This window comes from Lissotriton helveticus, chromosome 6, assembly GCF_964261635.1.
Source record: "Lissotriton helveticus chromosome 6, aLisHel1.1, whole genome shotgun sequence".
Lineage (NCBI taxonomy): Eukaryota > Metazoa > Chordata > Amphibia > Caudata > Salamandridae > Lissotriton > Lissotriton helveticus.
Window position 1 is genome coordinate 1,337,124,194 of NC_136067.1, and position 26,084 is coordinate 1,337,150,277.

Below are 26,084 nucleotides of genomic sequence, written 5' to 3' on the forward strand. Positions count from 1 at the left end.
CAAGGACCTTGAGACAGCTGTCCACTTCCCGAGCCAACACGGAGCCCTTGATACGCGTCATGCTAATAGTGTACCTGTTTGCTTACTGACCAAATCCAAATCTTCGTGGATGCCACCGCCGGTAAGTGACACATCAACCGCACATATAAGCTTCACAACCAACATCAGTGACTGCCATGCTAGAGCAGCCCTGGAGTGCTGTTCGTTATAGGGAAGGGGGCAGCGCAAGCAACATGTCTCCAAATGAACATGCGCAGACATTTACTTTATGTACAGTTTTGTGGCACTCACACGTGACGGGACAGAAGGGACCTTTGAAAGAACGATATTGGCATATACAGGGCTTTAATTGGGCCGAGTCCTGCCGGTGCTTAGCTCCTACAGTTCCAAATAGCAGGTGCTGAGACGGGTCCCTGTCGGGCTCTCCATTTTTGCCCTCACACTCAGATTGTAAGAGAAATGTTAACTCTGCAGCTGTACCACCTGTAAGGGAGTGGGGGCCGTTACTACTGGGGCCTACCGGTAAGTGTGGTTGCATGCAAATAATGGACACCACGCTCTCTTTACTGTGTTGGACCGGAAGCCCCGAGCGACCTCCGTCCTTTTATTTATAGCCTCCTGGCCACGCCTGGCCAGAAGGTGATACATAGTGTGGGAGTGTTTCCGGGTCCCAGCCGAGACCCGCGAAACACTAGAGAGTCACATCCCTTCCCACCTTGGTATTTGTTTTCCTTTCTTTTCGAACAGGCTTGGTAAGTCAACATGCAAAGTCGGCCAGCCTCTGGCTTGGTCTGGGGTTTGGTCGAAGGTTGTGAAAACTTCGCCCCCTGGCTGGCAAGCGTTCAAACTCTCTCCTCATTGGAGATGGCGAGGTGCTGGCAAGTTCACCATTTTCAACCGGATCACCAACACTGTCAGATTGGTCAGCAGTTTCAGTGACGGGCCCACATTCGGTTGCTGGGGTTTTAGGCACAGATGGAATGCGTTTAAACCACGAGACATTCCTGGTGATTTCTTCCCCACTCTTTTGTGCCGTCACAGCAGTGCCTTTGGTCGCCTTGATAGTCCACGGTTCCACTTCATATGGAGTGCGAAACTTTCCTCCTGATCTGCGTGTTTGTACCAGCACCATGTCTCCGGGGATCAATTCCTTGTCTCGTGCCTGCCTCTTCTTGCTTGCCCTTTCGTTTGTCTTTCTCCTCCTCTCTTGGGCGGCGGCCGGTACATATGGTTCAGGCGTCCAGTTCTCTGCCGTGGGCAATAGGTCATTCCGGGGTCCTGCAAACATCAACGACCAGGGGGATCTTTGAGTGGTGCTGTGGGGAGTGCTTCTGTACTCCCTCAGAAAAAGTTGCAGTGCTGTCTCTGGAACCTTCCCTTCTACCATTGCTATCCTTAGGCTTGAGGCCATTGAGGTGTGATTCGATGGTGCTTTATCCCCAACTTTTGAAGGAACTCTTTAAATTAGTTTCCTTGAAATGGTGGGCCATTGTCCGTTTTAACCACCTGAGGGATACCAAACATCGCAAATATTTTGCTGAGGATCGGCTGGATATTTACAAAACTGGTGGATGGTGCTACCTCTACCACTGGGTATTTAGTGTAACTGTCTACTAGTACCACAGTCACTCTTCCGTCAGGAAAACTACCAAAGTCCAAGCTGACCCAGGTCCAGGGTGCTGGAGAGGGTTCTTCCGTGATGACGGGTGCCGGGGTATCCGGCAGACTGGTTAACTGGCATGCTCTGCAGTTTCTTACTACATTGTCCACCTTTTCATCCATGTCAGGGAACCACACCTTTTCCCTCATTCTGGCTTTCATCCTTTTCGTTCCTTTTTTATTTGCAGAGTTTTATATAGCGCGAACTAGACCCGAACCGAATCAGGTATCAGAGCGCTTTACATTTTTTTCCAGTTACGTTACATGAGGACACACTTTCATTTTAGGCACGGGGAGATTAAGTGATTTGCCCAGAATCACAGGAGGTTTTGGCGTCGTTACCGAGACTCGAACCCAGATCCCCAGGTCCGAGGTCGAGCGCCTTAGCCGTTAGGCCAACTCCTCTCCCCTTCATGGTGTCCTTCATGGGCCAGTGAGGTCGCTCGATCCTGGAGAGTATTCGAATCACTACACGAGACCCTCGAAGGAGGAGCCCATTGTTCGCTCTACTGAGTTCATTGTGTACCCTCCAGAACTGAGAAAGGCGAGTGCGGTCTGCTTCATTCCAGTCACTCACATTATGCAAAAAGTTCTCCCAGGAACCAGTGTCTATTGCTGTCTTGACTCTTGTCATGACTACATCATTGTCATACTGAGCTACAATATCTTCTGCTGCTAGTGCTTGGGGACATGACAGTTGAGACACCATGTCTACAAATTCTTCGGTCCGTAGTTCTTGGTCTTGAGCCTCACTTGCCTCCACCTGAGGATGTCGTGACAGAAAATACGCTGGGTTTTTTGCTCCCGGTCTGTAGACCAGATCCATTTGATAATGTTGGACCTGAATGGCCCATCGCTCAATCCGCGGCGGTGGATGTGGTGCTATACCTTTAAACAAAGGTATCAACGGCTCATGATCTGTGACCATCCTGAAGGGTGGCCCGGTGATGTATAAGTGGAAATGATTGCAGGCCCACTTCACGGCCAAGGCCTCTCTCTCGATCTGCGAGTACCTCTGTCGCTGTGAGGGCCTTGCTTGCAAATGCCAGGGGAACCCACACTCCAGGCTCTGATTCTTGCGTTAGTAGAGCGCCCAAACCAACAGGACTGGCGTCCACCAATATTTCTGTCTGTCTAGCCGTATCAAAATATGCCATTGTGGTGCTGTCTAACAGCACTGCCTTTATCTTGTCAAACGCCTCGGCTTCACTTCGGGACCACCTCCAGGGAGTTTCCTTCTTGGTTAAGTTCCGCAGAGGTTCAGCTATGGTGGCAAGCTGCGGGATAAACCAGGCACAGTACTGCGCCATACCCATGAAACTCCTCACCTCCGACGCAGTAGTTGGGGCTGGAGCACCGTTAATGGCGGTCGACTTCCGAGGGTCTACCTTGACTCCTTCCGAGTCGAAGACATATCCAAAAAACTATATGGACTGTTTGAAGAACTGACACTTGTCCTTATGCAGTGTGACTGCAAAGTCGGTCAGTCTTCGGAGCGTGGCTTTTAGCCTCCTGTGGTGTTCTTCACTAGTCTTGGCGTGGATGAGGATGTCATCACTGACATTTAAGACTCCACTCAATCCAGACAGGATCTCTTTGATGGTGTTTTGAAAGATTTCGGCTGCAGATGTTATGCCAAAATTGAGCCTTTTATATCTTCTTAGTCCTAAGTGCGTTGAAAACGTTGTGATGTAGCGGCTCTCTTCTGCCAGTTTTAGTTGATGGTAACCTGCGTTTAAGTCTAATTTGGAGAACCATTGTGCTCCGTTCAGGTCCGTTAATATGTCATCTACTGTGGGCGTGAGATGCCTCTCCCTCTTGATTGCCTTATTGGGCATCCTCATGTCAATGCATATACGAATCTTGCCAGGCTGTCGGGGCTTCTCTGCAATCACCATCGGTGATACCCACGGTGTCGGCCCCATCACTTTTTCTATTACTCCCTGCTCTTCCAGCGTTATCAATTCTCTTTCCACCGCCGACCTGAGATGGAATGGAATTCTCCGATGCCTTAAAGCTATGGGTTGTATCGCCTTGTCAATGTGTAGCTTGACTGGTGGCCTCTTGATGGTTCCTAGACCTTGAAACAGTGATGGGAATAATTGAAGGAGTTCCTCCGTGTGTAGTGCTTTGACGGCATTGGCGAAAGCAATTAGTTTGAGGTCCTCAGCCGTATGACTGCCAACCAGCAAGTCCGCCTCTTTGTCAATCACATGGAAGGTGGTCGTCAGCTCTTGACCTTCTGCCTTCACTTGTACAGTCATCTTCCCTCGCAGGGGTAACGGCGTCTTGCTGCCATATGTGAGGATGCGAGCTTTCGATGGTACCAGTTGTGGCCGTGGCTGCAACGCCTTGTAATGTTGAATGCCCATCACATTGATCGTGGCTCCAGTGTCTATGACCCCTGTTACTGTCGAACTATCGATCTGAATCTGACACTTCGGCTGCGGTCTTCGCCTCTTTTTGAGTTCACTCACGAAGGATACGTATTAGCATTCTTCCTCGTCCTCCGTCGACGAGTCATCTAGCCGCTGTGTGTGGCGGGGCTGTGTTCTATTCCCTCTCGACGGGGGCGCATCCCGTGCATCTTCTAGGGCAAGTTGCCTGACTGCTTTAGTCGGTGCTTTCTTCCCTGCTGTTCCTTGTCCCCTGAAGTTTCCTCTTGCACCACCCCTGCAGACGCTGGCAAAATGGTTAAGTCCTCCACATTTGGCGCACGTCTTGCCACGTGCAGGGCAGCCATCTTGGTTGTGCTCTTCATATCCGCAGGAGCCACATTGCGCACGCAGCTGTGTCCTGGTTGGCTATCTTCCTCGTCCTCCGCGGCTACTGCTCCGCACAGCATCCACCCTTTCCGTCTTCACTGTTACTTCAGTGCTTGCTGATGGGTTGATGGCGGCCTCCATCGCCGTAGCGCGTGCATCCAACAACTCATGAGACCTGGCTAACATTAATATTTCATCCAAGGTTAGGAGGGGCTGTCTTAATATCAGGGTCCTTAGGTGCTTATTCTTGCATCCCTGAATCAGTTGAGCTGTTACCTCCTTTGTTTGATCATCATCCGAGCATGTGCTTATCAGCTCTCTTAGTCGTGCATGAAAAGCATCCATCGTTTCTCCTTCCCTTTGCCTGAATTGTCTGAATTTGAACCTTTCATAATGGGGGTTCAATTGCGGGTCAAAGTGTGCATTCAGCGCTTATACCGCAGCATTATAGTCTGTTGATGCTCCGGTGTTTGGTAGGTGTGAAAATAACTTGTAGAGTTCATCACCACCAAAGTGCAGTAGTAAGGATCTTTTCACCTCAGTGTCCTTTTCCCTCGTTGCCGTGAAATAGTTATTTAAGCGACTCAGCCATACTGCCCACCTCGGCGCCGCTGTGCCTGGGTCAGCTAGCGCACTAAACGGAGGTATCGGGTTGATTTGGGAGTGAGGTGACGGTTGGACTATTGGACCTACTGCTTGTTGCCCTGCCGGCCCTGCTCCTTGTGCCGGGGCTGCTGCCTGTTGAGCCCCTCCTGTCGCTGCGGCATCTTGCACCACTGACATTGCTGCGATTGTAAGTGCTTGCTCCTAAGCTCCACGTGTCTGATCCAGTGTGATGAGTAGCCCACTTTGTGACTTAGCAAACACTTCTCATTAGATGTATTCATGTATTACTGTCCTCTCTACATGCCACTTGGTTTCTTATGTCCATTTCCTCTGTGCGTGTTTATGTACTCATCCACTTTTTTTTTCTTTCTTACAGGTACCAGTGCTTGTTGGTAACTGTACTCAACAATGTCTTCTTCCCCCACACGCTAACTGCCTTCACCCTGTAGCTGCGGGGACTCTCTGCCTTCCTGCACCGATCGCACCAAACACTCGAAGGGATCGAGGCTTCTTCATGCGTCTCCGACGCTGGGGCGGGCCTCACTACCACCGTGCATGTGCGCGCCTCTCTGTGCACCAGCCGGGCCTTCGCGATGCGCAGCCGATGACTGCCGTGCCTCTCACCGCAGGGAACTGCCACTGTCCGCCGGTCTTCACGCAGCCCCTCCGCGCTGCTTCCCGGTGCGATCACGATTCGTGGTACCTTCTTCCTCTGCCCTTCCGCCACTACGTCGGAGCACACGTCAGGCTGGGAGCACACCGTCACCGCCAGCAAGGGAACGTCCCACTCCTCAGCTAGGGTTCTTCTCCGATGGTCACCACCCTCGTCGCCAGTGTAAGGGAGTGGGGGCCGTTACTACTGGGGCCTACCGGTAAGTGTGGATGCATGCAAATAATGGACACCACGCTCTCTTTACTGTGTTGGACCGGAAGCCCCGGGCGACCTCCGTCCTTTTATTTATAGCCTCCTGGCCATGCCTGGCCAGAAGGTGATAAATAGTGTGGGAGTGTTTCCAGGTCTCAGCCAAGACCCGCGAAACACTAGAGCGTCACACCACCCTTCACTGCCTTTGACGTTATGTCAAAGAGACTTGTTCTAGTTCTTTCACAGTCTCATCATTTCAGAACTGAAACATTTTTAATATTATATACACCAAAGCCATAGTTGCCTATTTATCTCACGCAAATAACAACCATTTACAAAGCCAATAGTCCCGGCTTGTTGTAGGTATAATGCTACTTGCTGTAACATATCTCTGGATGCAATAACAGAAACAGCAAGATACCAGTCGGTGGCACACTATGCTAAGCATAGGTTTTTAGCTCAGGTTTTTTTAAAGCCACACCCTTATCTACATAGGCCTCGACCCTTCGAGACCCCCCCCCCTGTTTTTTCATCCCACTTAAAGCCCTGGGCATGCATGTATATGTCAATACGTTTGTCTGTGCTAGTCGTTGGTCGTTATTGTCAGGTGCCAAAAGATGATGCAGAAAAGGGTCCCATCAGATTCTCTGTATCATCCTCTCACTCAGGATGTGAACTATAGACAACTCAGCAACAGAATCACACACCACTGCCAATCATGGTACTGCCAATGAGAATCCCTAAACGTCATGGAGCAGAATTGATAGGTCACATAAGCAGCACCATAAATATCTTCCCAAAACGTCTGAGTAATAACTCTTACTGCCAATGCAAGTAACACGCAAAGGCGGTATAAAAACATTGTATACCAGTAGATGGAATGTACATTCAGTCCACAGATACCTTGATGTTGTGCAGTGGCAGAATACCTAAATAATCATTTAAATGTGGCAAAATGGCAAATATTTATCTCCAGCTCCCATGTTTGTAAGCCACTTCCTCAAGGATCGTATACACGCATATAAAAGTATTCCACGAGGACACTCAACACACTCAAAGTACTATTGTGGAGAACAACAAAAACACATACAAACACACATTCCACCAAACAATCACAACCAACCATTGCAGAGGTGACAGATTGCTTGCATATCCCAGTGTGTATGTGAAGCACCCCTTAAGAAAAGTAACATAGAATGCATTTCACCTGACTGGCAACTTACCCAGACAACTTAGAGCCACATTATACATCAACAAGGTGTTGCCCACAACCCCCTACCCCGCCACACTGTGGACAATGCTAGGGTGCTGAATTACAGGTTCAAATATAAGTAGTTGATCCCTGTATGTAACGTCACCGAATTAATGTGCTTATCACATCTGCATGGTGTTGCCGATGTACTCAACGGTGAAAATCGACACCCACCCACTCACATAATCTACATGTGTGATCAGTGCAGAAACAGGTGTGTAACACAGCGCAAGAAACAGTGACACAAAACAACACCTACTGACGAGGGGAAAACTTTAATAGGTTGTGACACGCTCCCAATTTTAAAAAGTCAGCTTTTCGATCTACATTGATTATGTAAGTGTATGGATGTACTACACTCCAAAAACACTGTAGTGGACTTTCCAACGTCATAAGCATACATATGTTAAGTCTGGTCAATGAGTCAGCCAATTATTTACGTCATATATATGAAACGCAATATTGTAAAGACATCATAAATATATAGGTGTCAAAGTCAGTTGTACTCCTGGAAGGTAACAAGTCAAGGATACATTGAAGGTAGCACCTGCAGCTCTGTCAATATGTGCATTGGATCAACTGTTCTCATATATTATCCATACCCGTGTGGCTGATGTGTAAGTGGATGACGATGACAATAGCCCCACAGCACCAACACTGGTCAAACAACCATGAGATGAATATTTGAAGAGCAAATATGGAAAATCATGCATGTGCCACAAAAACAACAGGCATACAAGAGTATAATGTACTTCCTAAATATATTAAAACGTATACCTACTCATCACAATAGTCACAAATTTCAAATACACAGCTCTCCTAATACTGGAAGGTGGGAGATGTGGACATTGCTCAAGCCAACTGTATCTACTAACCATGGCAGATGACACACAAAGAAAACTATGCCTTAATTCGGACATAGAACACATGTATAACCATTCTACATCGACCATAAAGTATAACAAGGTGCAACTATAGTCACCAATGCAAATGGATCAGCTAGCATGGTAAAACCAACCCTTTTGGTGTCACACCCTCCAAAAAGTTTATTGGCTAAATAGTATCATGAGTTATTAGTATTATTATTATTATAGGAGTGACAAAAGTAGTCTGAAAGTTGTTAATATTTGTTGTTTTATTCAAACAAATAAGATGCAAGGTAAAAAATTCAAAGGTCAAGGGCCAGTCCAATAATTAACATGTGCATTAGCACACAGCTATGCCTCAACACTTGCCATCAATAACACTGCCAGGGAACCATACCCAGGAAAGGGACATCCAATTGGCAGTCCAGGCACCTCTGAATCACAGGGGTGTGCTTTGGTTTGGCAGGGCTGGTTTGGGCCTAGGGAGGACTAGGTTTGGTTGAGGCAGGGTGCAGTAGGTGGGTGGGAGTGATGGCCTTGGGATTAGGTGTGTGGTGTTTGGTGTGGGAGAGGGCAAATCAGGATCTGGAGGGCTGAGTAGGATCATTTTTGGGATCTTGTATCAATGAACTGGGGAAGTTAGGGGAAGAGGACCTTTTGGTTGGGTGGGTAGGTAGTACAGCTTTTTTTGATTCATGGTTTTGGAGGGAGGGCTTTTTTGGGGACCAGAAGGGCCAGCTTTGGTGGGTGTCGATGTGGAAGAGTATGGGAGAGGATGGAATCCAGATCATATGAGTTTGGGTGGAGGGGCGGTTGTGGTAAGAAGAAGGTCAAGGGCACACAGGGTAAGAGCTTGGTGACTCTGGGGAAGAAGAATGGCAGGGGGTTGGGTTTTAGAGGTAGAGGGATGTGAGGATTGAGACATGGATGAGTGTGCAGTGCGTGCATGTCCCTGGGTGTGTGATGTATGTTTTATGGTTCAACATGGCTTGTGTTTGGAAGTATGGGCAGTCTGTGAGGCTGTTGTTGAGGGTCTGGTGGCTGACTGGCTGATGGTGGTTGAGTCTGTGGCTGGTGGTGTGGCTGTGGCCCCTGTGTGTATTGTTGTGATAGAGTCTGTGGCAAGTGTTGTGGGTGTGGTGTCTGTCTGGCTCATGGTGGTTGTGTCTGTGGCTGGTGTTGTGGTCTCTATCTGTGTAGTCGTAGAAGTGGTAGTGAGTGTGGTAACTGCGTGATGAGTGGGTGTGCTGGTTTTGTGTGCTTTGGACAGTGTCAGGGAAAGGGATAGTGTTTGGGGAAGGGGCAGGAGTTGGGCACAAAAATGGTAATGTAGGAAGGCTGTAGTGAGTGTGGAAGCCAGAGCCTGAAATGATCTCAGTAAACTGGACATGTCACCATGAATTTGTTCTAGGTGCGACACCATCAGGGTTTCTGGGATGTTTGCACCTGTAGAGCATTCATCACTGCTTGATGACCCACAGAGATCTGCCTCAGGAGGCCAACAGCCTCTACTCTCATTGTGGCAGGGGAGAAAGAGACAGGGGGCTGCCTGGGATAGAGGACACCCTTCCCTGCTTAGGGGAGAGGTGCACGACAGCTGGTTGGGGAGCAGCATGGAAGATGGAGATGGTGAGGGTGGTGGATACAGATGTAGCAGACTGATGTCCAGGCAAGTCCACCACCACCACCGGGGAATGTCCACTGGATCTAGATTAAGTTCTTGATGAGTCATCCTGTATCTCCTCTGTTTTACTCCCACCATCCTCTGGGCCACTGGGTCCCTTTTTGTCACTTGGTAGTGTGGTACCACTGTGGCCAGCTGCGCCCCTACCTGGCTCGACCCTGTCTCCTTCACTACCCTGAGTTGATGCTGAAGCAAGAAAAGAGAATTGAAAGCTGGAACAACCTGATCAAACTACACAAACATTTAATTACAAACAATTCACACAGTAGCTGCTAAATAAGATTGTCAAGCTATGTTTAGTTTCCTCCCACAGTGCAATGAGGACATAGATGAATAGAGCTGTGTACAGACCCAAATACTTGTGTCATCACTACTGTCACCTTCAGCTACATGTGTCATCACATCCATTTTCCTGCCACATTTGTAAAACAGACATTCTCAAGCTGTATGCCTAAGTTCTTATCTCATGCCAATTGTTAGAATTTTCATCGAATTGGCAGCTACTGAAACCTACACTTCACTTTGTCATGAGGGCCTGCAATCATCTTCAGCTCAGGGTTCAGTGACATACTACATGTACAACAGATGGACCACTGCTACAGAGAAGTAGCTGTGTCTTCAGAGTAACTAAATGAACATCACTGTGAAGTGCACATTATACATGGCTGGCACTTCACATGTGACACTTTAAATCAGATTCAAATCCAGATGATGCCATTGATAGATTTCCCAGAGTAGGCTACATGGGGGCAAAATGTAACACAGAGGACCCTAATGTATACCTTGTATGACCATCTTTGTATTTAGGCTGGGTAAATGTCCACTGTACTTCAGTCTGTATTGGAACATACCTTGTCCATATTGACTGATGTGTTCCTACCAACTCAACAACATTGATAAACATCCAAATGACATCTGGAAGTTTAGAGTTGGTTGATGTTGACTACACACAGCAGGATTATCAATGTCAAATTGGGGAATCTATTCACCTGATAAGTATTGGATAGCTAACACATATACCTATGTAACACTGTATGGTGAAACACACAAGAGCAAAACAGGTCAGCATACCACTCCCTGAGGTACCTCACCAGCCACATAATGGCCGTGGATGGATGTACATATGCCTACATTTTGACTGCATACGCTTTACAATGTTCTGCAATGGATCATAGCTCAAAATTCATTGAAGCATGTACAAGCATGTGTGTCATTGCTTCCACATTAGACCTGTGTAATGATGAATGTCAATGTTTACGTGTGACTCACAAGCACATCTGCATGTTACAGTACGTGCTGACTCTGTATACCCTTCCTTTATTCCCATTGTCATGCACACATTGATTAACACATGATATAATGTTGAGAATTTTCAGGACAACGTGTACATCCTCTTCACCATGTATGGAGCAGTGGTATATATGGCAGTGCAACTCAGGACGTCACACATTCCAGTATGTTAGCAACAACATATATGCATACATATTTTTTGAGCCCCATCTTGTTACCCAAGATTGGCCTCTTACCAAGTTGATTTTGTGCTTAGTGTCTGCATACACAGTGTATTGTATCACATGTCATAAGTGAGGGGTCCACCATCAAAAGACATACAGTAGTGTAGCAGTAAGACTACAGACATAATATGTTTGAATTTCACATGCTCAAATACTGACAACACATTACTGTAAACTTTATCACTCCTTCTGTGTACTACTGTCAATCTCAAGAATGCCTAAATGTACCACAACACAACCCTGACATCACATACCCTTGGCCATCTACACGTGTCATGCAAGTACATTTTGATGAATGCCATAAACTAAAGTGACTTCCAGGTGGCTACACTTGCTTAGCTCCTAGGGACAGGCACCTGTACAATGTACATACATGGTTTCCAACTCATGTGGGCAAAAGCTCAAAACCAACATTTCACTAAGTAGATTCCATTGTTTAGATTGCATTGACACAATAGGCCTGCCATGCATGTAGATGTAAACGTAAGTATGTCGATCAATGGATAAGAAGATTCCTGAAGTGAGCCTCTGACGACCTCTGCATGTGTCTGTGTGTTAATTATTGAGAACAAGGGTTAATCTGTGTGCCATATGTGGCAAGGTTTATTTGGTACAACATCGACATAGGATTGTGAATGCAGCACAATTGCTCATTCTGGTGGAGATGCTGCTTTGAATTGCAAATCAGAATAGCCAAATTCTCCGTTGTTAAGGTATTGTTTAAATGGACATTTCCCTGTATGTTTGTAGGTACAACCTATTGTTATTAAAGATCGGAAGCTTGTTGGAGTTAAGGGCCTGTGCCAAAGTAATTACAAACACTAAGTCCATTTTTAACATCGCCAGTAGTGTCAGATGTCTGTTTATCATCATTCACCATACCCAATGTACTTTCACTAGCTGAATTGATGCACATTCCTCTTCCTGTGACACTGTTTCTGTTCTGCCCAAATCTGCAGATCTCCAGCTCCAGGGAGTCCTGTGTACATCTATGACTTAGTGGGACATACAGTGATTAAGCCAGGGCCATGGTGGATGGCATTCTCGTATCATTGATATTGTCTCATTTCTATATGCTGTGCACACTATACCATCACATGACCAGAGATCCCATTAACAACATAGTTCTAGTGCCCATCATATATGGAAATGTAGCGTACTGGGTCAAAGGGAGGGTTTCTGTGAGGTCTTGTCACCTGGCCTAAGACAAGTATGCTTAACCCTTGTGTGCTGAGTACTTGGTGGTGCTGCCTAATAAGATCAAAATACTATTACATACAACTCACAGGACACATAACTTTTCACATGAGACAACATAACTTCCCAGAACTGCCATTACATAATGTGGCAAGTCAGTATTCTCACATAATCGGTCTATAAATGCCTAGCTATGTGCAGACAACTGATGTCTGGGCCTGTAGCGTATGGCCATATCCTTTAATCTGTCCTAACAACATTTACTATGCAACATATGTCATGAATGCCACAGTCCTATGGTGTGACCAACACCTAATATATGTCACAAACATAATTCACCATGTACAATAGAACCACAATGTGTGGCATGTTATAGTCAAAAGCCGATGTATAAATAGTATAAATAAGTTTGTGCTGTACTCACCTGATCTTCTAGTGTGCCATAGAACTGGCGGTACAGGGGAAGGACCCCTCCTACCAGTTTTTCCAGCTACTCTGGAATGAAGCAAGGGGCCTTCTGCCCTGTACATCATGACATGTTGGCTCCCAGAGATGGCAAACAGCAGCAGTGTCTGAGGCAAAAGGGAAATGTCGGACAAAGTATTACATCTGAACATGGCAGTCGCATTTTACAACTTGCTCCAATAGCTTTGACTGCAATGTTTGGTATGCCTACAGGGCAGTTGAAATCAGCAGAGGTTGCATGTCAAAGCTGGGAACATGTAAAACTACATTGTTAGTGTAGAAAAATTCAGTTTACTGTATTGCAAATGACATTTGTTAGCTTTTTATGTATGTAGTGACTGGCACAGGAGATACATGTTAAAGTTATTATGGTGTGATGCATCACAGTCACTTATATTTGATTTACAGCATCCATCCATGAAAGTAATCTGTAGTCCATGATGTAAAGAGCAGTGTATGTGTTAACTTGTAATTTATTGAGATTTCCCATCCTTTGTGTGTTTGTCTCTTGGTGAATGTAAATATGGAAATTGTGAGGTTTATCCATGTATCTCCATTCCACATCTAGATTCCGTGGTAGAGGTAGGAGACGACAGCCTCCAGTATACCAGCCTCTCCCAGACCTCCAAACTATGCAAGAATGAGATGTCATCATGAAGTTCCATCTTGATACTCAGACAATGGAGGATCTCTGTGCACAGTTGGAATCTGATTTACGTGCTCATAGAAACTATCCCTTGGCTCTTACAGCAATGCCGAAAGTAATGGCAGCACTACATTTATTTGCTACAGGTTCCTTTCAGTATACTGTGGCCACATCGGGAGGAAAGTCACAACCTATGTTTAGTTATTTACTACGTGATGTACTTGCAGCCACGTTGAAATACATGGACAGCTATATCCAGTTTCCAAGGCATCAAGAATTGGCCAATTCCAAGGGAGACTTTCATGGATTTGCTCAGTTTCTGCATGTTGTTGAATCAATAGATGAAACACATGTTGGCTTTGTGGCACCACAAGGCAATGCCCAGGTGTATCGGAACAGGAATCACATCCATTCCATTAATGTGCAAGTGGTTTTTTTTGTGCAGATGGAAACATATCACGTCACTGTAAGTTTCCCCGGTTCTGCCCATTTCTCCTTCGTACTGCATAACAGCACCGTCCCCCTGCTGATGGTACGACTACTATCGGAGAGGGCCTGGCTTGTTAGTGAGTATGACAGTTCCAACATTTGTGTGTGTGGGTGATGCTATGTTGCATGATGAGATAGCGTGTAACACATTTATTGCACTCCCGTCTGTCTTCCATCTAGAAGACTCAGCATATTCCATCTGCCCCTGGTTATTGACACCACAGGGGAATCCAATAACGTCAGGGTAAGTATGCTTTAATGATGCCCATTGAAGAACAAAGCCGGCAGAGGAGCACATTTTTGGGTTCCTGAAGGCAAGGTTCAGATGTCTGGACAAGACTAAGGGGGCCCTCCTCTACTCACCCGGAAAGGTGTGTCAGATCACCATTGCATGCTGCATGCTCCAGAAACATACACTGCAACGCAACATCTCTCTCATAGAAGAGGAAGGGAACCAGCAGGGGCCAACAGATGAGGATCCAGAAATGCCAAATCACAAATAAATGGTGAAGGACGAGTTGACATACATTAATGGGTCATCAACAACCTCTTCTCATGGGTGTAAGTATGATATGTGTTGTAATTACTTAGCCTGTTACTGTGACAGCAGTTGTGGTGAATGTGTGGAGATTCTTGCTGGGTAGATGTTTGTTATGTACAGATGTTGAACACTCAGTGTACATGATGTTTGTGGAGCTTACTCTTGACAACTGTTGGCTTGAACTTTGTTATTGGATGTATCATATTTTAGAGAGCTACTGTGTACTAGACAGCTGCACTTTGTTTGGTTAACAAGGTATGGATCAAACCAGAGGTGTAATACAGGCCCCCACAGCCCCCACAGTGCTGGGGGGCACCCAGGTGCCTTTACTCTGGAGTGGGGCCCCATTCACTTCTGAAGCCTTCTCGCGAAGGCTTCATAAAAAAATATGGCAGCTGCTGCCTGGCTGAATCCTTGTGTACGGGATGGGATTTCCCAGCACAGTGAAACATCACAAATGTGCAAAATGAATCAATGTTGGCAGAGGGTTCCCCCGGGAAAACGCGCCTCCATGTCTCTTTATGTCAGTGAGGAAGGAAACACCTGCAGATTCCAGGGTGAGAGAGGGAAAAGACAACACAGGGAAGAAATATGGCAAACAAAAAAAAGCGGGCACTTAAAATGCACAGGTGAGAGGGAGAAAGAGAGAGAGAAGTGCAAAAACTAGTGTGAGCTAATAAAGAACAGGTTACAGAAAGAGGTGGAAAGGTGGGAGAGGTGAGAAAAAGGCAGATGAGAGAATAGACAGGTGTGAGACAGAAATAGATGTGAGACAGCTGCCAGAAAATTTTGGTGGAGGGGTGATAAAGAAGCAGGCAGATGAGAAAGGAACAGGGTTGAGAGACAGAGAAGAGACAGGTGTGTGAGCGATAGGCAGGTTAAACACCATGACGAGCGATAGAGGGGAGGCCAGTTAAAAAGGTACAAAAGAGACTGCGGGAAGAAAAGTAATAGCTGAGAGAGAGAAACAGAGACTGAGTGAGTGGGATGGGAGTTGGTAAAGAGACAGACATGTTATAAATGGCAACTGCGGGTAAATGTGTGGAGGAGACAGATGTGAGAGAGATAGCAGACAAGCGAGATAAAGTTATTGAGAAGTGATATAGCTAGAACAGTAAGAAAGAAAGACAGTTGAGAAAGAGACAGTCAGTTGTTGGGAGGGAGATAAGTTGAACACAGATAAGAGGTATGGAAGGAGAGATTTGTGTGAGAAGTGATAAATACCGAGGCATATGAGAAAGAGACAGCTTAAAGGACACACAGACGGGGGCATGGGAGAGGGAGAAGGGCTGAGGGGAAAGGCAGGTGAGCTCGATGGAGTGAGTGATTAAGAGAGAGAAGTGAAAAACAGGACTGCTGAGTAGAGGAGACAGGCAGAAATAGGGAGGAGACAGGCATTTAATGGAGATGAAGATAGGTGAAAGTCAAATGAGAGAGGTAAAAAAGGTAGCAGATGAGAGAGGTTATAAAGAGACAGCCAAGAAAGCAATAGCCTCAAGAAAGCATTAGTAGTCACAAAAGAGTGGGATGAGAAAGAGACGTACGGGCTTGAGAGAGAGAGAGAGTGGTGAGAAAGGGGCAAGCTAAAAGAGGAAATTAAGCGACAGGTGAGAATGGGGCAGCAGTGAGCGTGAAGGAGGGGTGAAGTGATGGTGGACATAATCAAGAGACAGGTGACAAGGAGACAGTGGGGCGAGAGAATAGGGTAAATTAAGAGAAAGATACAGATGAGAGAGGGTAGGGAGATAGAAGAGAGCATGGTGATACAGAGACAGGTTTAAACGAGAGCAGAGGGAGAAAGAGATAGCAAGTTGATAAAGGGACAGGCATGGTATGGAAAGAGGTAGAAAATAAGTAATTAAATGATAATTATGTGAGTGAGAGATAGCTGACCAAGAGTGAAAGAGGTAATAAAGAGACATATATGTAATCAAGAAATAACTGATAGGAAAAGTTAGCGGTGATGATAAAGAGACATGAGAAAGAAATGGAGAGGTGATAGAGGAAAACAGGTGACACAGAGACAATTAATATAGAAGGGGGAAAAGGCAAACAACCCAGTGGAGGAGAGATGACAAAAAAATATGGAAGAGAGGGCAGAGGAAAGGGGTGAGATAAAAGACAGAGAAAGGGATTGGAGAACCATAGGACAGGGAAGATGTGAAGGAGAAAGTAAAAAGAGAAGGCCACATGAGTTAGAATATTAGTAGGAGAAGATACAGATGGATAGAATAGCTACAGGAAGGAGAACTTGAAGAGGAGTACAACACAAAGGAGAAAAGTGAGCATGTCCTATTACAAATATAGATTAACATTCTGGTGTTCTATTATGGAGAATGTGTATGCATGTAGAGTGTTGGCCACTGTACAAAAAAGAGCATTACCCAGCAGAGCAGTAACTCATCCTTAGCAATGCATTTTTTTTAGAAATGGCTGGTCTTTACCAGTTTCTCAGTTGCCTAGTTTTCAGAAGGCAATATGTAACATAGGAAAACCACAAAGATGCCAAGAAGGCTCCACTGGAATTACTTTTACAGTATCTCAGTGAGATAGGTCTCATTGGAGCTGAATATCGCAAATGTTTTCAGGGGCAGTATCTTCTAATGCCTTTTTAAGGCACAAATCGCCTTTGTAAAAAGTAGCTCTTTGGGCCAGACATAGTACCTTTAATTCCATAGAGCACAACATAATGTGGTTTCTTCACGCCGTAAATCAATCACATAGCTTGGTCTTGAGCCATCCGGAACATGTTAAATCTGTCCAGCAGCTCTCTTGACATAAAGCACATTATCATAGACCATACAAAATAAAATGTTAACCCTCATAAATGCAGCCCTTTTTGTTGAGCTCAAGAATGGAACAAGATTTCGGGCCAGTCTGGACCAACTCTTCACTTATGTTCTAATTTTGGGAACTAAAGAGACTTGATGGTGAGTATAGACTCTCAGGATCTTAACTGTAGAGATGGTTCATGATGCTGCCATAAGGAACTCCAGCCAAGAAAACAGAGATTAAGATAAAATAGCCACTCCATTTTGTGATATTTCCTTTTTCCCGCCACTGAAAGTTTAAAATGGTGCATGCCTCTAATTTACAAGATGTAGCACCAAGCCTCAGGACGATGGCAGTCTAATTTCTGTATTTCAAGATTGTGTATTAGAACTTGCCACTACAAATAGTTTTAACGTGAAATGGTAATCAGAAGTAGAGTTGACCAGCTGTAGACTAGGCAGAGATAGCAATGAAACCAGAAGCCTGGAGTGACTCACTGCTAGTTGAAATTCTGATCTGAGAATATCTGGTAATAAAAGTATCTGTCTGACGCGGGCTAAAGATAGTAGGCGAGTAGAAAAGTAGCATAATGGCACTGAAAAGGCAAAGAGGACCATTTGGAACTGAAAGACTGTAGGCAATCTAGAAGAGTGGGCGAGTACATGCTAAGAGGTGGGCATGGAGAAAAATGTGGAGCAGTGGTGAACAGAAGGACAATTGAGGATGCTTAGATGAGCTGGAGAGGTTCTGTACTGCAACAACATGCTGCGGAACACTGTCCGTTGGAGCTAAATTCCTTTTTAAGTGTTCTGATACTCAAGCATGCTCAAGTGATCAGAGTTTTCTTAAAGGCATTTGCTGTATTCTGTTTGCTGACAAGAAGACATGTGCAAGATAACATGGACATATCATGGACAGATACCAAAACATGTTGTTGGGTGAGGACTCACCAGTGCCTAACCCAGTGAGATAAGGAGAACACATTTGAGTTCCTGACTAGAGATTATTCATATTTTGTGCTGGATTATAATGATCTTTTTTATTTATTTTTTTCTTCTTTTTTTTTGTCCTCATTACTACCATGGATCCAACTGCCTGAACGGATGGACCCTCAACCAGCTGTCTCAGCTTATCAAAAACTGGCATGGATAAGAAGCGAACAAAGTGGGGGCCAGCTATCCCTCAGCTGTTAAGGACACCACCGAAAAGGCATAAGACCAACCGATTACCTGCACAACGGTAACCTAGGTAGGAGTAACAGCCAATACGGGCCAGGCTAGGACCGGACAACAGCTGTACAGATGGTGTGAGCAAAAGGACTGAAAAATCTCCTTTATACTTTGTACTTTCAAATAAAGTTTTTATTGAAACAATCAATCTTGTTAGTTGTAATTGCTGTTTTTTCACAATGTCGTTGATATTCAAATGTCAAAATTATACTTGGCCCAATGCATTTCGGGCATTGTGCCCTTCATCAGGGGAATTAGTTCTCTGTCAAGGAAAATAAACACAACTGTCATATATTCGTAACCATATATACACAACTGACATATATTCATATTCGTATTTACAAAGATCATATCTGCATTTGGTTTTGATCAGACACATTGTAACCATTGTTTGAAACACTCCGAAGTGTACTGCAAAAAACGCTATTTATGAGTTCATTAAGTTGAAATAAAGCAACCTGTGCACAATTGGTACAATTTAACTCTGGCAAACAAAAATAATTTAACACTGGTAAACAAGGTAATACCTTCTAACACTGTCGAGAGTTCGAAAGGTAAATGGTATTGACCACTCGATGCATGTAACCTCGCTTGTCTGACCTGAAAGGAAACGATAATCAGGAATTGTCGTTCTCTTAATGTACTGCGTCTAGATAGCGTTCTGTGGTAAAAACTGTCAATATCGTGACTACAATCGTACCTGTTGTGTAAGAGTGCCTGAAAACAGGTCCAAGAGGTTTACGGTGTTCTCAGGGTTCGCAGACCGCGTTCTGAAAAAGAGGAACCCAGTGGTAACAACGTACCAGCATTCAATTGTGTGAGCTCAAAAGTGCTCAAAACAACATTGTCAGCGTGTTCCGTGAGAGCGGGAATCCACTCACCTGGTTCGTGATATTTGAAAGTACAAAGTATAAAGGAAATTTTTCAGCGTTGTGTGCACGTGAGGACGTCATTCCCGGTTGGAATGGCGCTACTACATTTATTATTCTAACCTCCAAGACTCAGAAGGAGGCTCTCACTTAGCACCTAACCACCTTCCAGTACCGTTTTACAAGTTCAAGTAACTACGAGTGCGACGGTTCATCTCTAAAAACTTTTGTGAGCAAAAGGACACCATAGTAATGTAATCATCGGACCCGGGAAAAAAAAAACAACCCCGGGTAATTTATTGCACCCATGACAACTGATACCAAAAGGCCCTTTTACTCTGGTTTCCTGACCTAGCCAGGTCCATACGGGAGGTCTGCAGAACAGAACTCTGCCAGTCACGGATGGAGGGTGGTAAAGAATCCTTCCATTTCCTGCAGATCTCCCTTCTTGCCAACAGCACTGCATAGAACACCAAGCTTTTGACTGAACTCTGTACTCCTTCTAGGATCCCAAAAATGGCAAGAGGCAAGTCGATTGTAACCAGAACACCCAATGATCTTGTGAAAGTGTTGCTGATAGCTTCCCAAAAGGTATCCAGACGAGGGCATTCAAAAAACATGTGAGCATCCGATGCGGCCACGAGCCCACACTTAGCACATGCCACTGAGTTTCCTTCAGTAAATTTGGATAACCTAGGAGGAGAGTAATATGCCCTATACAGGGTGTACCAATTCTGCGTAACCAGGATGGCTTCACAATGTTCCATAAGAGCCCGAATGAAGCCGACCAACGATCTTGCAAATTGTAGCCGGTAATTGCAGAACCCCACAACGAGTCCGGTAGGCTGAAGTCCCCGTCGGTTTCCTCCAGTATCAGTTTGTACCACTGGGGGATCTCTTTTTTTGCTGGTCTACATTAGTAATTAGTAGGCTGTAGCCTCCAAGCACAGGCTTATTCCCTCTAGGGGGTAAGGATTCATAGGCTTGAGCCCAGCTGGCCATTTTCAGATATTTAAACCTGGAAAGGTTGGGGGCGATCTTACTCTGGAGATGTTCCCACGACAACAAGTCCCCTTCAATAAAGAGGTCCCCCCAAACTTCCAGGCCTGCCTCTTTCAAGGGTATTGCTAAGCTATCTCCTAGCCAAGCGGGACTTTCCGGTAACCCCTATAATGGTGCTCTGTCACAGAAGTAACCCTGCTTTATAGATTTTGTTACTTCAGCCCACATTTTTACAAATCCTTGTAGGACCTTCAGTTTAATTTTTTTTTTAAACTTTGGGTTGCCAAATTTAAAGAGAAAGCCCGACTGACTGACACCTTCCCCGTCCAACATAGCTGAAAACATTAAGCCCACCCCATGGTCAGTGGGCATTTTCAGCAGCATTCGGGTGTGAGAAAGCTGGAAAGCCCATGCATATAGTTTTATGTCAGGGGCAGCCAGGCCCCCCTTGTCTCTTCGACTTCTAAGCTTTTTCCAGGCTATTCTCGGAAGATGATTATTCCAGATAAAGGATGAGATGTCTGACTGAAACTTAGCTAAACAAGATTCATCAAAACAAAGGGGAATGGTATTAAATAAGAAAGACATTTTGGGTAAGATCAACATCTTAATTAGATTAACCCTCCCAATCAGTGAAAGTGGGAGGTAAGACCATGATTGCAGAAGCTTGCGACACTCTTTTACTACAGCTGGGAGGTTTTCTAAGGCAAGTTTTGTAATATCTTTCACGATATTCAAGCCCAAGTATCGCAGCGAGGAGCCTGCCTGTACCTACGCAATGTTCACATCGTCATTCCAGACTAACATCTCGGTCTTTGTAGCATTAATTTCATACCCAGATATTTGACCAAAGGCTCAGGCAGTTTTTAGAATTACGCGAAGCGCGGTATTGACATCTGACGTAAAAATAAGCACGTCATCGGCATATAGGGCTACGTTTTTCTCCCACCCTCTATAACAAAAAGGTTTGATGGAAGCCTCATCCCTCAGTTGTTGCACGAAGGGTTCGATGTAAACATCGAATAGTAGGGGGGAAGCGGGCAACCCTGCTTTCCCCCTTGAGATGGTAAAGGGGTCAGACAGGTATCCGTTTACTAACAAGCGCGCTGATGGATTACGATATAGAAGGCCAACCGCCCGTCGGAACCCCACTCCCACGCCAAATTTGGCCAAAGCCCCCGACAGGTATACCCAATTGACCCTGTCGAAGGCCTTGGTTGCATCCAACGTGAGGGCGGTCAACGGAAGATTCTCGGCCAATGCTATATCAATGGCGCCTAGCAGGTCGTAAGTTAATTTGTATAATTGTCGCCCCTTCACAAATCCTTTTTGATCAGAATGAAGGACCGCGGGCGCAATCAAGGACAGCCTAGATGCCAAAACTGTGGTGAAGATCTTGTAATCCACATTTAAGATTGAAATCGGCCTATAAGATCCACAGGCGTCTTTTGGTTTACCAGGTTTCAGGATGAGGGTAATGGAAGCATTGTCCCAAGATGCAGGAGGGAACTGACCTTCGAGTAAGATTTGATTAAATAAAACTGTAAGAAATGGGGCTATTTCCGCTTCCAAGGCTCTATAAAGTTCCGCCGACAACCCATCGGGTCCGGCTGCCTTCCCTTTCTTACTTTTTTTAATGGCAGATCGTACCTCTTCCTCTGTGTTTAATACTGTCCAGAAACTGTGTCTGCTCAGAGGGAAATGAGAATAAATCAATCTCCCCCAGCCACCCCTCGATAGATCCAGGTAGGATGTCATTATCCTCTTTATAGATGGTTTGAAAAAACTCTTTGAAGGCCCTCCTAATATCCTTATCTGATGAAAAGGTTTCGCTGTCCACCGTAATTACAGCTATGTTGTTACGGACCTGATCTGTTTTGGTCTTCCACGCCAGTAGTTTCCCCGCACCCTCACTGTATTCAAAATGGGCTAACTTGCTAGCATCCCATCTCTGATGGACTCTAAGATTTAATACGGAGCCCAAACTACCTTTCAGAGCCAACAATCGGTTCCGGAGAGGGTTTAAGACAGATTCAGAAGCTGTATGATTATTATCTATGTCCAGTTGGATTTGGGCTATCTTCGCTTCAATAGAAGTGATTTCCTCCCTATGCTGTTTCCTACGATAGGAGACTTTCCCCCTAATGAGCCCTCTTAAGAAGGCCTTGAAAAAGTCCCAAACCATCCTATTAGTCGTTGATCCAATGTTGGTTAGCATGAAGTTATGGGCTTCAGCCTTAAGATAAGCTATGTCTTCTGGAAGGGAGAGAAGGGAGCGGTCAAAAGACCAAGTATTAGAAGACCGCTTAATGGGCCAAACCATTTCCATTATTACTGCAGAATGGTCAGATAAATGCAGAGGAAGATAACTGATGGATCTAACCGAATCTGCTAGTCTCAGGCTAATTAAAATGAAATCTATCCTGGACTGATGGTGGTATTTATAGTTACGAAAGGACACCCCTTGTTGTTGCCCTGACCTCTCTCTCCAGATGTCCACAAACCCATATTGCTTCATTGCGCACTTTAAAAAAGACCTCGTCTTAGAAAGAACTAGAGAACGACTACTAGTAGATTTATCCAGCCAGGGATCCAACACAATATTAAAATCTCCGGCTAAGATAGTAGGCTCAGAAAAGGACAGCAAGTGCGAGAAGATAGACTCCAAAGTTGAGGGGTCATCCTGATTAGGACCATAATTTCCAAGAACTGTAATTTGTGAGCCAGCTATGACAACTGACGCGATGGCCCATCTGCCACATGGGTCCACCGCTTGAGATAACAGCCTTGCTTTAGCCCTTTTTTTTAAAAAGAACCGAGACTCCCCTGGTATTTGTTGTTTGCGTTGTTGATACTGCGAAATCAACCCACCTGTTTCTCTTGATAAGAGCAATCATTTCAGTCTGAATTAAATGGGTCTCCTGGAGAATAATGACCTGCGCGTCCAAGTCTCGCAAATATTGCATAATTCGGTTAGCTCTGGGCTTGGTGCGGAGGCCATTAACATTCCAGGAGATATATTTTAAACTAACCATCCCATACTAACAGAAAAGAATGAAACTAAGAGTGCCTGTTGCAAACTTAAGACATTACCCACTTTATAATTAATACCATCACCTTTAACACGTATTTGAATAATGAGGACATTTTTACTTATTTGCCATCACCCTTCCCTTCCCCTTTGCTCCCCACCCACCCACCTCCCTCCCCTTGAAAAACCCTTGTAATATCTAACCGGAATATGTTCCAGTAGCTAGTACCCCTCCACAAGCTCCTGCCGAGATGCACCCGCCACAACCTCCAGGTCATAGAGGGAGAAAAGAAACCTAAAAACATCAAAATTAGATGAGGCTAAATGCATCACTAGCTAGCTACCTATCTGAGACACAGAATAAAGGAAAAAGAGGGGAAGAGAGAAAGAGGAGAAGAAAAATAGGGAAACTACTGAGTTTAGTTGGTGAAAGGAGGCTCAGAAAGACTTAAATTTCCCATTTGCCATTCACAATACAGACCCTATTTACTCTCTTTACCCAGCTTCAACAAAAGCTAATCGGCTGCCTGCACCGATCTGATGTTAAACATCCTATTGTTGTGCATAATTTTTAGGGCCGCCGGGAATGTAAGCTGGGCTGTTGCACCTAGGCTCCTAAACGCTTCCAAATGCCTCCCAAATTCCCATTGCTTTTCCAAGGTCACTCTACACAGATCAGATCTAATTAAGAAAGTAAACCCCTTCCCAGCCAGCGACTTCTGCTTTAACGCTAGGTTATGAATTTGCTCCTTTAACACATAAGTGTGAAAATTAACGAGAATTTTACGCGGCTTAGTCCTCTGAGGGTTCCGCCTAAAAGGGTCCCTTTGTACTCTCTGGATATCCGTGGCCAGCTGTTCCATTGACTGCTCTAAGCCTAGAGAATCTTTTAACAGTGAAGTGATAAATAATTTCATATCAGATCCTTCTGACCCTTCTGATACATTTAGAATGCGGATATTCCCCCGCCTGGCATTGTTTTCCAACAATTCCATCCTTTCACTGAGTGCCTGGTCTTCCCTAGTGAGTTTCTCTATATCGACCTTAGCCTGGTCCAAGCGAGTCGAGAGTACTGTTACCTTCTCTTCCAGAACCCCAGTTCTTATAGTGAGCCCGTCGATCTTGTTGTCAAGTGATTCACAATAGTTTCTTATCTCTGCTTGGTTCGTGGACGATTCAGTGAACCCCTTCCGTATCTCCATTGTGAGGGCAGAAAACACTCCTAATATGGAAGCTGCTGTTATGGACTGCTCCCCCCCACAAACCACCGTGTCACCATTTACGGCGAGGCCAACCAGTTGCTCACCGCCACTCTCCACACTACCCCATTCCCCTACGCAAGCGTCGGTGTCTACCCCTCGTACAGCTGTTGAGAGGTCTTCAGGAACCGTCACTGCAACAGAAGATAGGCCCAGCTCCGGATAGCCCTGATCGCCTGTTCCCGGGGGTGACGATAAATTCATCCCTACTTCATGGTCTACAACGGTACCCTTAAGGGGCTGTGGATCCGCATCACCATCATGCAAAAAACTGGAGGTGACAAGCCCATCCGGCACCACTTCTGTCCCAGCGTCTGCCCCTGTGCCTGTTAATGAGATCAATAAGGGAGTGGAAATTGCTGGGGAAGAGATGGAAGGGGCACCCAGAGAGGCATCCATAGTGCATCTTCTGATAAATGCAATTTCCGAGGAACTACTTTAAAGTTGGAGCGAAGCGATGGGGTAATTTTTGACCCGGTGGTAAAAGCAGTCTTAGGACCTTTAGCCTTGGTCTTGTTCTTAGTTCGTTTAGACTTCACTTCAGTGTGTAGAAAAGAAGAAGATTTTTTCCTAACCAACACCCCAGGGACCTCAGGAGCCTCTGCAAACTCAGCCCCCGCCTCGCTCTATGAAAAGGCTAATTTCTTCCTGCGCCCCCTCTTCTTGCTGGAGGTATTTATTAGCACGTTTGCTGTGCTGCCAGCCGCTTCTGATCCAGATGTCACAACGATAGGGGTTAAAGAAGAAGTAGAAGTAATGGCCTTACCGCCATCCAGAGAGTCCAGCCCCTCCACTGTAGCAATAACTGATGTTGGTGAGCAAGGTTGTAACTGTACCTTCCTACGCGGCGTTTTAACCAGAGCGCCGCGTATATTTGCGGCAAAAGTCGACCCTCGGTACGGCTGCCCCAGGCTCAGCAGCTTCCTGCCCGTCCTCAGCTCCAGCGCGGCTAACCAGAGTCGTAGCGGGATTCTTGCAGCTCAATAAAAATAGAGGATTGCGGAGTTGAACAAATCGATGGAGACACGCCAGTGAGATCCAAGGCGTCGCTTCGCGCGGCTCGTGAGCTCCAAGCAAAAACAACCGGGCAAGCTTGGCATCCACCAACACACTCATCTGCTATAAGGCCTGGGTATAGAGAGCGGACTGCACGGCCAGGGACCTCCGGTGGAGAGACTCCACACTGCATACCCAGCGCCGCGGCGAGAAACAACAAATGAAATTCTGGGGTGAGAAAAGGTAAAACTTCTCAGTCAAGGGTCCTATTCCGAACCATCGTATATTCACACGACCTATACCCCTTCAAATCGCCTCATTCCATCAGAGCGGGGCAATCCTAGCAGGAGCTTGTCCCGGAGCACCGCGTCAGCTAG